This window comes from Camellia sinensis, chromosome 6 (genome assembly GCF_055761805.1).
Source record: "Camellia sinensis isolate YWXY chromosome 6, ASM5576180v1, whole genome shotgun sequence".
NCBI classification, from domain to species: Eukaryota; Viridiplantae; Streptophyta; class Magnoliopsida; order Ericales; family Theaceae; genus Camellia; species Camellia sinensis.
In genome coordinates, this window is record NC_138966.1 from 166971225 (window position 1) to 166983269 (window position 12045).

Here is a 12045-nt window from a genome sequence, read left to right on the forward strand (position 1 = left end):
GGTTTTTAATGAATTATTCCAATTCAAACAATCCAACCTTTACCCACAGGCATTCAAGAAGTAAATCAACTAAGCATTTAGCCTCATGGCAAGCATGCTGTCATGTTAACACTCACATACATGCAAGATGCCAAAGCATAAAAACACTTACAGTGTACTCCGAGCCAATACAAGAAACTAGTTAGTAATCATGCATGATCCTAGTTCATGTTAAGATGGCTAATGTAACACATACAGAATGTCACTAGAATAGGCTCGGTTAATCTATGGATGGCATGTGAAATGCACAGATAACATGTATTCAAGTTAGATTTGAAATACTATGCAATTAGTATGATGCGCCGAGCCCGGTGCATGCAATACAAATGAACGAATACACACATGCATAGCATAAGGATGCTAATTGAAATATGCCCTAATACTAACCATCAAAAGCAGGTAAGTAAAAGGGAGAAAGAAGTGGGGATTGGAAGACATGCATCACACACACGCACACTTATTACAAATTCGCCCTCGCTCGGAGGGACCAAAAGAATAATACAATTCAATTAACTAACAAGCTAATTCAATAGTTACAAACCAATTAACTAGTTAAGCAAATTAACTAAGCTAATAAAGCGATAAAACAGCCTCGGGAAGAGGGTCCAATGCATACTTGCTGGACTCCGCTCGGAAATCCACCACCATGCACATGCTGCCTCTTTTTTCACTGTTTTATGCCTCTAAAAATTGCACAAGTCCCAAGGAGCACTCTTTGAACACTGTGGGGTGCCACCGGCCATGAGGAATGGTCACCGACCATGGGAAAGTGGTCATCGACCATTGGTACGGCTCTCGGCCAGAGATTTGTGGTCGGCCGGCACTTAATGTGGTCGATTGGCCATCTATGCCTGCAGAATCCTGTTTTGACAGCAACAGAGGACAAGACAAGGCATGGCAATGCATTTCAAAGCAATGTTTGCATCACCACACCCCTTATCATGTTTATGACTCAAAGGGGTATGGTGTTCGACCCTCGGACCACCAATCGCGCATTTCAATGCGTGATGGTCCAAGGTGTCGAGTTGTGCATTTTGATGTCAAATGTAATGCACATAAACACACAATGAACCCAACCTCAATCATGGTGATTCAAGAGGCAAAGCATGCATGCCAAATGCAACCTAAGCATGCAGGCATGAAGCAATGTAACAACATTTGAGCAACATGCAAAATGTGGACTTAGACTAATTTGGGTAGCTCTCAAATAAGCCCAAAACAGTGGCCAAAGTGCTCAAGAATGAGGGACAAATGCACATGCAAACATGCATGCAAATGGACCAACACTTAAGCATAAAGAGGGGACTTTTAAGCATACTTAAAAGAGGATGAAAAGCATGCAAATGTGACAATGTTGCAAGCTCTGAAATGGCGCTAAGAGTGATGCCAAATCACATAAACAAACCAAACATGGCATGCAATAAAGCTTAAAGCCCAAAAATAGCAAGAGGACTTGAACCAAAACCATGCAAAACAGAGGGCATATGGCAAATATGACCCGAGATAGTCCTAAAGCATGGCAAAGTAAGCTTAACACATGCGATGACCAAAGCCAACAAGCTAAAACAAAAGGAGCAAATGCATAAGGCATACAAGGCCACTAAAAAGGCATTACACCACACTTAATGCAACCAAACATGGTATGAATTAAGCGACCAAAAATAGAGATATGACATGCTAAAATGAGCCCCAAAACCCACCTGGATGGCATCTAAATGACCTAAGTCTAAAGGCATGCACAAAGGTCCAAACATGGAGCATAAGACATCAACCTTTCGAAGCATCAAAGGAGCCACAAATACAAGTATACAAGCATGCTATATGGACTGAAATGACATGGTAAGTGGTTCCAAACTACTGAAATGATGCAAGGAGAGCATGCTAGAGGGGCCAACACTCGAGGCTTACAAGGGAGATTACATGATAGCTATACAAAGCAAGTCATGAACGACCCAAATAACCAAAATCAGACCTCAAGCACATCAAAACATGCATAAAAGCTTCACAAAGCTAAGCCAAAATCATGCTAGAAACAAGGCTCAAAGCACAAAGCATGTTAAGGCAATTTCATGGCATTACAAGACAAGTATGCAAAGCATGCATGGAGTGTCTAAACCAATTAAAAACGGTGCTATAACATGGAAAAATAACCACAAATACCAACTAAGACATGGCCAACATGAACTCAAGAAAGGTGCTCACACATGAGGCTAAAATGGCAAGTATTGAAGACAACAAGGAGAGGGGACCCTCTCCTTGTTAGGACCTCAAAACACCATCCCCACCACTAAAATCCCTCTGGATTTTAGTGGTGAGGAGGCCAACACAAGGTGGTCCCGGAGCTCACCAAAAATGCACAAAAAAGAGGCCAAACAAGGCCTAAGAGGGGTCAAACAACCCCAAACCTCAAAGAGACCTTAAACAACTATTTTAAGCACTTAAAATCAGAACTTTTACCAGTTATAGACTAATTTCAAAAACAGATGCAAGGATGGCTAAAAGCCTATGCAAAAATGGAGAATAAAGAGTAAGAATCTTACCCTTGTAGACCACCTTCAAGAATGGAGCTCCAGAAGCCTTTCCAAGCTTAAATCCACTCAACAACTTCAAGAACAACTCTTTGGCACCTCAGCAACCAAGGTAAGGTGTGATACTAGGTGTCTTAGTGCAAAACTAAGAACAAATACACCTTAAACTCACACAAATATGCAAAGAGAGTGAGATATAGAGATAGGATAGATACAAGACTCCCAACCCTAAAACCAGACCTCTGGAACTTCTTGGAACCCTTGAGGAGGGAGAAGAAGCCCTTCCTTTATAGGGATTCACTCTTGCAAAGCTTACAAAACAAGCTAAGAAAGAGGAAAATCCCTCCATACACGTGTATGGAGGGGATGCAAAGTGGGTGCCAGCTATCACAGCTGGCACAAAATATCTGCCAAAAGCAGATGAACAGTAATCGGCCAGCCAAAAATGACAAATTGACCAAAACAATGGTCGGCCGACTGGAAAGAGTGCCGACCATCCAAACATTTGGCCGATGGCAACAAAACATGGCCGGTGAGGTGTGGGGATGGCTAACAAGCTAATCCCTGCCCTCAGGTGCAAAGACCACAAGTGTTTGGTGCAAAACCAAACACAAAATAGGCAAGTCGAGAGGTCTTGAGGCAAGTCGAGAGGTCTTGAGGCAAGGCGCGTAGCCGAAACCTCCGAGAACTCAAGACGAACAGAAACATGGATGATCACCGAGTGTTCAAACGGTGACGTCCAAGTCTTGAGGACGGTCAAAAATGGGGTGTCTACAGTAACACTTGAGAAAATCCAAACAATCCAAACTGACTATTGCCTACAAAAGTTAAGAGGCAAAACAAACTATTGTATTAAAACTTAAAAGATAAGACACCTAGCCAAGGTTCCTCACCTTCATAAGTATGAAAGTGTACTGTACATAAAAGGTTTATTCCCTTCAAAAAAATTTGCCTTGAGTTATAATGGAGTATCATTGAACTAAATAGAAAAAACAATATGAAGTCCTACACTTCCTTTTACGTAGTGTTGAAATAAAGGACAATGCTTCCAAATGCCTTCGAGAATTACCAAATGCATCCATCACTACAATCTGTGAATTAGTATTATAAAAGATTGGTTCAATTCCTTCACCTTCCCTGATCTAAAGAACCTTTACAGTTTGTTCAAATAAAGCCACATAAGAAAAGTTAATTGAAGTAAGCATGTTAAATAAATAAATAGGCATTGAAGTAAAAGTTAATTGAACAAAATTATTGACTACATCATGCATGATTTCATTAGACAGTGATGAGACTGCTTGAATCTTTAAAATCTAAGATCGTACACAATCATTAATAGTACATTATCCCATGTTTCTCACTTCATCCCATTAAAAGAAATAAGCTTAGAAATTACGAACGTATTTAAACTAATAAAAAAAATCCATGAGATCCATGGCCATCAAAGTCACCATCTTGTTGTGCCCTCGGGTCAATATTCACTTATCTAGCTTTTCATTGGAAGAAAAATCTAAAATATACAAACCAAAAAAAAAAACTTGCATGCAGGAAGAAATTTAAATTCTTTGTTTTTGATGAACATAACAAATCTAGTAGTCCATGGCAAAACTAATATTAAACCTATTACTACATTCCTAAGTATGCATCAATGTCAAAATTAAGAAAAGACCACAATGCTGTATTCAATTATTCAAACATGAGGAGCTTTCGACATAATTAGAAGCATAACTATAGAAACTAGACACAACACAACCTACCGGTGACATCAAATAAAAGTTTAACAACAATACTAATATGATGAAGTATCAAGTGCTTTGTAGTTATAGTGATTCTGGTTTTGACCTGTCACTTGTGGTAGTTCGGACTCAGGTTTAATGTTTTTATATTGTTGTTTACCTCATGTTCCCCTTGTACCTATTTAGAATTGGTTTTCGGATTGTGGTTGTGCGTTTGGAACAAGTTGGTTGCTTAGTTTTCAAACCATATGCTGCCCAGAATTTTGATCCTTAGCTCGAGCGGGCCTTCTTACGCTCGAGCAGGAGTTGCAAACTCTCAGTACTTTGCGCGTCTGCAAAAGTACTGGAGGAGTGTTTTTCACACTCGAGTGGCGTTTCCTACGCTCGAGCGGGTGGACGCTCAAGCATCATTTTTTGCGTTCGAGCGGTTTGTCTGTTGTCTACAGAAGTTCTGGATATGTGTATTCTGCGCTCGAGCGGAACAAAATGTTGTGTCTGACGCTCGAGTGTCAACTCTTCCGCTCGAGCAGACTGCGTGTATATCAGATCGCGAAAATGACTTTTTACATCATTTTTTCATCTCTTTTCATCCTAAACCTTAAAGTTGAGAGTCTCTCTCTCTAAAACTCATATTCTCTCTACTTTTCCACCTAAATCTAATGATCTTTCCACCCTACTTCCTTTGATAAAAAGGTAGAGCTTCTTAATATCTTCATTTTGATCTGAACGAACTTAGATTTCGGTGTCTTTGGAGTTTCAACCTTGCTTTTCTTGGTCTTCTCTCTTTGAGCTAGGGATTTTCTACACTTTGTTATGATTTTTAACTTAGCTATTTGTGATTGTGTAACAATGGTAGGATTCTAGGGTTTGGGTGAAATGTAAAAAAAGGGTTTTTGGTAGAAATGAAATAAATGAACATGGGGTTGGAAAATAAAGTCATGTTGTGTCAAAATGGGTGATTTTGGTATTTGGATTGGTATTTTGAAAAGAGGGATTTTTGCCCTAAATTGGTTATTATATCTATATTGTATAAATAGTTGAAATTGGTGTTACAAACATGGAATTGATTGAGTATTGAAATAGATGATGGAATTGAGTATATAATGCTTCACACCCTTGGAAATTTTGGACAAATTATTTGTCTTGAGATTGTATATCTGTTTAGAAATATCTGTATTGGGCTATCGGCGGAGGATAGCTTTGCTTGTTGTAGAAATTGCATGTGAATTAGGTGAATTGAAACTAATCCATGGTTGATTATCATTGAATATGATTATGTTATGAATACATTGTATATGTATGATTATTTGGGAGGAGAAAGGGGATGTACTCCATATATGATTATGTTGTGAATACATTGTATATGTGTGATTATTTGGGAGTGGAAAGGGGATGTGCTCCATTGTTTGGGAGGAGAAAGGGGATGGACTCCATTATAATTAAGTTGGTCGGAGTGTCCTGGGTGAAAGTTCAGAAATTATACATGGGTGCCAATCCCGCAGACAAAATATCCGTAAAATGGAAAATTGAAATTATACATGGGTGTCGATCCCACGAACGAAATATCTGTAAAATGGCAGTTGGAAGTGTGTGTGTTAATTGTGAAATTGTTGAACCATTGGGTTGTAGTCTCATTTGGGTCATTTAGAAAGAATGAAATTAGTTTATGTATTGAAATGAATCGAAGGAAAGCGAAATGGAATATGAACTTGATGTCCTTATGAACATGTGTAAAATGTAAATGTTTTATCCCTGGCACTGTACATGCACATTGCATTTATACCTTTGTTAAATCTCATATATTGTGTTAGATTATTCATACTGGGTTATGGCTCACCCTATTTGGGAAAACCATTTTCAAGTGACGGTATGCCTCCACCAAGACAATAGCGTTGGAAAGACTTTTGGGAAGCAAGAGCTTCTATATTTTGTTTCACTTTTTGTATAGCCTAGGGCTTAAATTGTATGAGTTAGTCTCCTTTTGTTATAACCAAGCCAAGACTTGGAAAGGTGTAAGCCCGAAGGGCATTTAATTATGTTAAACTCCTTTGTATTATTAACTTCATGTAATGAATGGACTATTTACTCTGATTTATGTAGCTATTAACAAATGTTTTGGGTTGTATTTATTATATTATTTTGGAGGCGTTACAATAGTCTTGAAACATAGTAATATTTTAATTGTTAAATAAATAAAAATGCTTCAAGAACCATACCAGTTGATAAGAATTTTATTCAAGAACCATCTTGGGACTAAAACAAATTGCGATGTCAACACTTTAAATTCTTTGTTTTTGATGAACATGGCAAATCTAGTAGTCCATGGAAAAACTGATATTACACCTATTACTACATTCCTAAGTATGTATCAGTGTCGGAATTAAGAAAAGACCACAATGTTGCTGTTAGGTTTTTATTCTTAGTAATTCCGTTTGACAAAACTCATTTCAGTTGTAATTTTGCTCAACTTTTATTTCAGTGAGGCAATGAGTTTTAGATGCGAATCCAACCCGAATTGTGCTTTGCAGACAAGTTTCAGAAGATAATTCTTTCATGTTTGCCACTTCGCTGACAATGTCGGGAATCGGGCTACCCGATCAACTCGCGAGGGTCCAGGGGGTAGCGCCCCTTGGCGGGTCTAGAGCAGCGCCTAGGTGGGATCAAGGGATAGAGCCCCCAAAGCAAAAAGCAAAAATGCAGTCAAAGTTGCTTGTCCGCTCGAGTGGCCATTTTTGCGCTCGAGCAGAGAATCTTTGGTTCCAGAAGTTTGAACTGTCTGCAAACGTACTAGAAGTTGTGTTTTTGTGCTCGAACAGAACTTCCTGCGCTTGAGCACCAGTCCGCTTGAGCTTCCATTCTTGCGCTCGAGTGGAGATCGCAGAACAAATTGCTATAAATATGTGTTTCAATCAGATTTTAGAGTTATGGCTTCCAGATCTTCTTCTTAGATATTAGGGTTTATATCTGGGGCTATTTTGCATGGTTTCTTTGATGTTTAATTGAGTATTCAATGCATGGTTCAAGAAGTATACATCAAAGGATTGTTTGTTTATTCAATACAAAAAAGAATGTTATTCTTCGGTGGATTCCGTAGAATTCGGGCCTGAAGCTTTGGTGGATTCCGGAGTGGCTCATCGTCGTGATTTGACATTGGTGTTGTGGATTCAACGTTGGGCAAGACAATTCCAAGGTGAAGATGGGGCTAGAAGAGGCACATAGGGGTCGATTCAATTCGGGCGTGGATTCGCTAGGTAATTGAGAGTACACTTGTGTAATTCCTTTATGTCTTTTTAATGGATTGTTTTGTGGCTTTTGCTCGTGATTTTTTTATCACAATTGGAGGCGCTCCAATTGTAGTTTTTCTACGTAAAATCATTGTGTTGATTTGTCTTTGATTGTTTGATTAGAATTGCTATTTACTCGTTAAAATTGATACATAATCACAAATCAATATATAGGGGATTTCTAGATTTTTCAGCTGCATTCAATTATTCAAACATGAGGAGCTTTCAGCATCATTTTTTTCTTCATAAATAAGCAGACTTTATTAAAAAGCCTCATGATGATGCAAATAATACAAAAATTCACCCCCCAAAGGGATAACAAAGCTAAGAAATCAAATCATTCACAAAATCTACAAAAGCCAAAACATCTGAATCAACCAAAACATTGACTTATTGGCTTATTTGGGTCACATCACCTCTTTACTTTCTGTATATTTTTTCATAATAAGCCAGAAACCAGCTTATAAGCCACATATAAACTTGACAAAACAGAACCTACAGATAACACCAAATAAAAGTTTAACAACAATACTAATATTATGAAGCATCAAGTATTTTATAGTATTGAATCATACTAATATTTTAATTGTTAAAGAACCATACCAGTTGATAAGAATTTTGTTCAAAAACCATCCTGGGACTAAAAAAAACTACAATGTCAACACTTTGAAGGTTGTTGAACCTCTTTTAAAATTTAAAAAAAAAAAAAAATTTGTGACAAAATAAAAAATTCAGCATCTCACCAAAAAAGAAAAAATAAAAAAGAAAGAAAAATAAGCATTTCTATGAGAAAAAGACATTATCAAAAAGAAGAATCTATCAAAATAATCTAGCGCATGACATGTGCCTAAAGGCACTCCCCAACCAAAATGAAGCGTAAATTATCAACATCTGAATACTCACTGTTAGCCTCACACTTCATTTTTAATCCTCAAACAGTCCTCAAAGATTCAATTTTTCCAAGAAAATCAAATTAAGGATATTAATGCAACAAAGTTCACTCTAAATATTCACCCAAAAAAAAGTTCACTCTAAATGGTTAACAACAAAGTCCAAAACAAAGAATAAAAGAAATAAAAAAAGAAAAGAAAAGCAAGCAAATAAATACAAATCTAAATAAAGGAGGTCTCATATGATCTAAACAACAATGCTAGGAATACAGATGTTTAAAAACAAACCCAAAATAGAATTGTAAACAAACACCAAATCAAAATCAAATTAGAAAACAAAGGCACCTAAGGATCTCATCACAGCTTAAGTTGAAGACAGAAATGTTTTTAGAGATCTATTAGTTGGCATAACGGGAAAAGGAAAAAACCAAAAAAGGAAAAGCTCATTATGTAATGAAAGAGACAAAAATAGTGAAAACAAAAATTAGAAAACCTAGACAACAAAAATTAGACTTTGATGAGGCGGTGGCTAGGAGGAAAGGGCAAAGCTGAGGAGGGATTGAGAGATATCTAGAATCTAAGATCGGTGAAATGTTAAAAAATAGACCATTGGATAAAATTAAACTAGACCATCCAAATTGCCACATAGGACAAATACATTTTCAAAATCAGTGTTGGAAATGGACCGTGGATGAAAGGGAGAAGCAATCCTAGCCATTGGATCAAATACTTCCCTTCCTTGTTATATAGGATTTTCTCTAAAACTAAATATTTGGTTTTTTTCAAATATATTCCCCCATCGCATTGCCACCACTTTCTTTGTCTTTCTCTCCCCTACTACACACCCTCTCTGCCTTACCAACAACTTACCAAATCCATCAAGATAGAAATTCAATAAAACCAAAGTAAACCAGCTAATGTACTAAAGAAATTTAAAAGCACATCAACTAATAAAAAATCAAAAACATCAAAATCAACAACCAACAGAAATAATGATCGATTAAGAATAATATGAAAAGTAGATGTCAATGAATACCTTCAATTACTTGGATGATCTCGTAAAAGCATAATCAAAATTACTTCAATTATTTCCTGCAGAATAACGCAAAAGATCATCTAGAGGGGATTTCATTCTAGAAAACCATGTACAACAGATTTTGAATGTGAAAATGTGTAAGAAATATTGTGAAGTAGGCTTGGGAATTATTGACCGAAATAACAAAAAGTGTAGTTATGATATAAACAACAGTACAGGACTTACTAAAATGATTGTTAATCACTTTGGCCATATGAGTCCCCTTCTTGCTATAATGCTTTTAAAATTACATGAACCTCAAATATACAAATAGATTTCATGAATATTCAAATGATAAAAAAAAAATACATAGGAAAAAAAATAATGAATCACATAAAAAATATTCTTACAAATAGCGATTATATTAGAAACATCAAAAATTATTGACCTTTAGCAAGAAGAAATCAAATTTCAGAAATAGATTTAGAAAAAATCTAAAAAATCATGAATCACATAAAAAATATTCTTACAAAAGTACACTACCCTCCCAGCAAGAACACTACCCTTCTAGCATCTCTGCAGGCCTACAAAAGTATTGGGAGCTCACAAAGCTCGCTCGAGCGAAGAAGCAAATTTCTGGACAACAACAATTTGACCGACTAGCAACCAACCTGTTCCAAACATGCCCAAGATACTCCAATATTCAAACTCAAAAGGGGAAAGAAGGGAAATAGACAGAAATAACAATATCAAACTGTAGACACCCCATTTTTGACCGACCTTAAGACTCAGACGTCACCGATTGAGCGCTTGGTGATGTTGCATAATGTGCTCGTTCAGAAGTTTCAGAGTCGCGGCCGTGAGCCCTGCCTCCGGACTTCCGAACCCTCTTCTTTGCCTTGCCTCGGTTTGCGAACCAGACTCGATTTTCTCTGTTTCTTTTCCTGAGGGGAGGGAGAGGTCCCGTAGAAAATCTCTCAGTGGCCGTGGGCTACATTTTTTGGCTATAGGCCATTTTGCCCATTTCGGGGCCTGGTTTCCGGTTTTCGGAGCCGTCAGGCCGTGTGCCTCGGTTCGGGACCGCTTAACCATCTCCATTTGCTCTGATTTTTGGCATACATCTTATTTTCTCCCTTTTGAGGGACACTGAGTTCTGAGAGACCCACTTCGTGGTCGAATACCACTTTCGATGTTTAACAGCCCATTTTCGGGACCCCGAACTGCGCGTTTTGGCCCCCGAACATTCGTTTTGCATCGGTTTTTATTCATTTTTGGCAGGTACCTCTGTTTCATCACTAGGAAGGTCATGGAAGGGTGGGAGGCCAGCAATTGTTTCAACAACTAGTTTTTTACTCCTCCGGCGCCCTCCGACGCCCGTTTTTCGCACTTCCGGGCCAATGTTGAACACCTTGGAGCCATTTTCTTCAAACCCAAACCACATATTTGTGATGTACACACATGGGAGGACCCTAAAAGTTCATGGCCGGCCACTAATGCTTCTTGACCCTTTTGAACCCCTCCTTCCGAGCCAATGTTGAACACCCTTGGGCCACTTTCTTGAACTTTGAACCACATATTTGTGTTGTACACACATGGGAGGACCCTAAAAGTTTATGGCCGGCCATTAATTCCATTTGAACCTTTTGAACCCCTCCTCAAAATGGCTTGTTCTCTCTCCTGTTTTAGAGTTTCCAAATTCGAACCACAGGGTTGTGAAGATGAGACCTGGGAGGCCACCAATATGTGGTGGCTGGCCACTATTTCAAGTTGACCCTTTTGACCCCTAGCTGGCCGGCTAGGGGGGGTGGCCGGTCGGCCACTTCCAAGCCCAATAGGTGGCCGGCCATGTTCCTCTCTCCTTCCACTTTACAGTTGTGTAGCCCTTTCCCCTAGAAAATATCCCAATCCGGGGGATATTTTGTGGAGGAAAACTTGCCTATTTTCCCCCACCTTTTGCCCCTCCTTTACTCCCCTTTTCTTGTCCATATAACCAGCTGGTGGCATCACATTTAGGGGTTAGAAAATTTGCTCTTCAAGGCTAGATACATAATTCTCCCTCCATCCCTCTCATTTTGCTTGAAAACTCCAACTCCTACACCTTGTTTTCTTCATCACCACCAAGCTCTACCACCACCACTCCATCTCAGCAGCAAGGAGAGGAATTCCAGCAGCTTAGAGGCAACAAATTTGGTCCAAGAAGTTGCTAGAGTTTGGTCTACAAGGGTGAGTTGCCATTTTTCTCTTTTTAGCTCATTTCTTGCAACATTTCTTAGCCTCTCTTTCTTGTACATTTGAGTTCCGGCCATAACTGAAATTAGTTTTATTTTGAGCTCATTTTCATCTTTCATTAAGGATATTTCTCTGTTTGAGTTTTTTTTTTGGCACTTACTTCACAACCCTCTTGTATGCCATCCTTTTTGCATGATATTTCTAGCCCATGTGTGATCTGTTTTTGAGCATTCTATAAACTGTAAATGTGCTTATTTTGGGCCATTCTTCAACATTGTTGAAGGGCCCATCACCATTTGATGTTTCTATATGCCACCTACCATT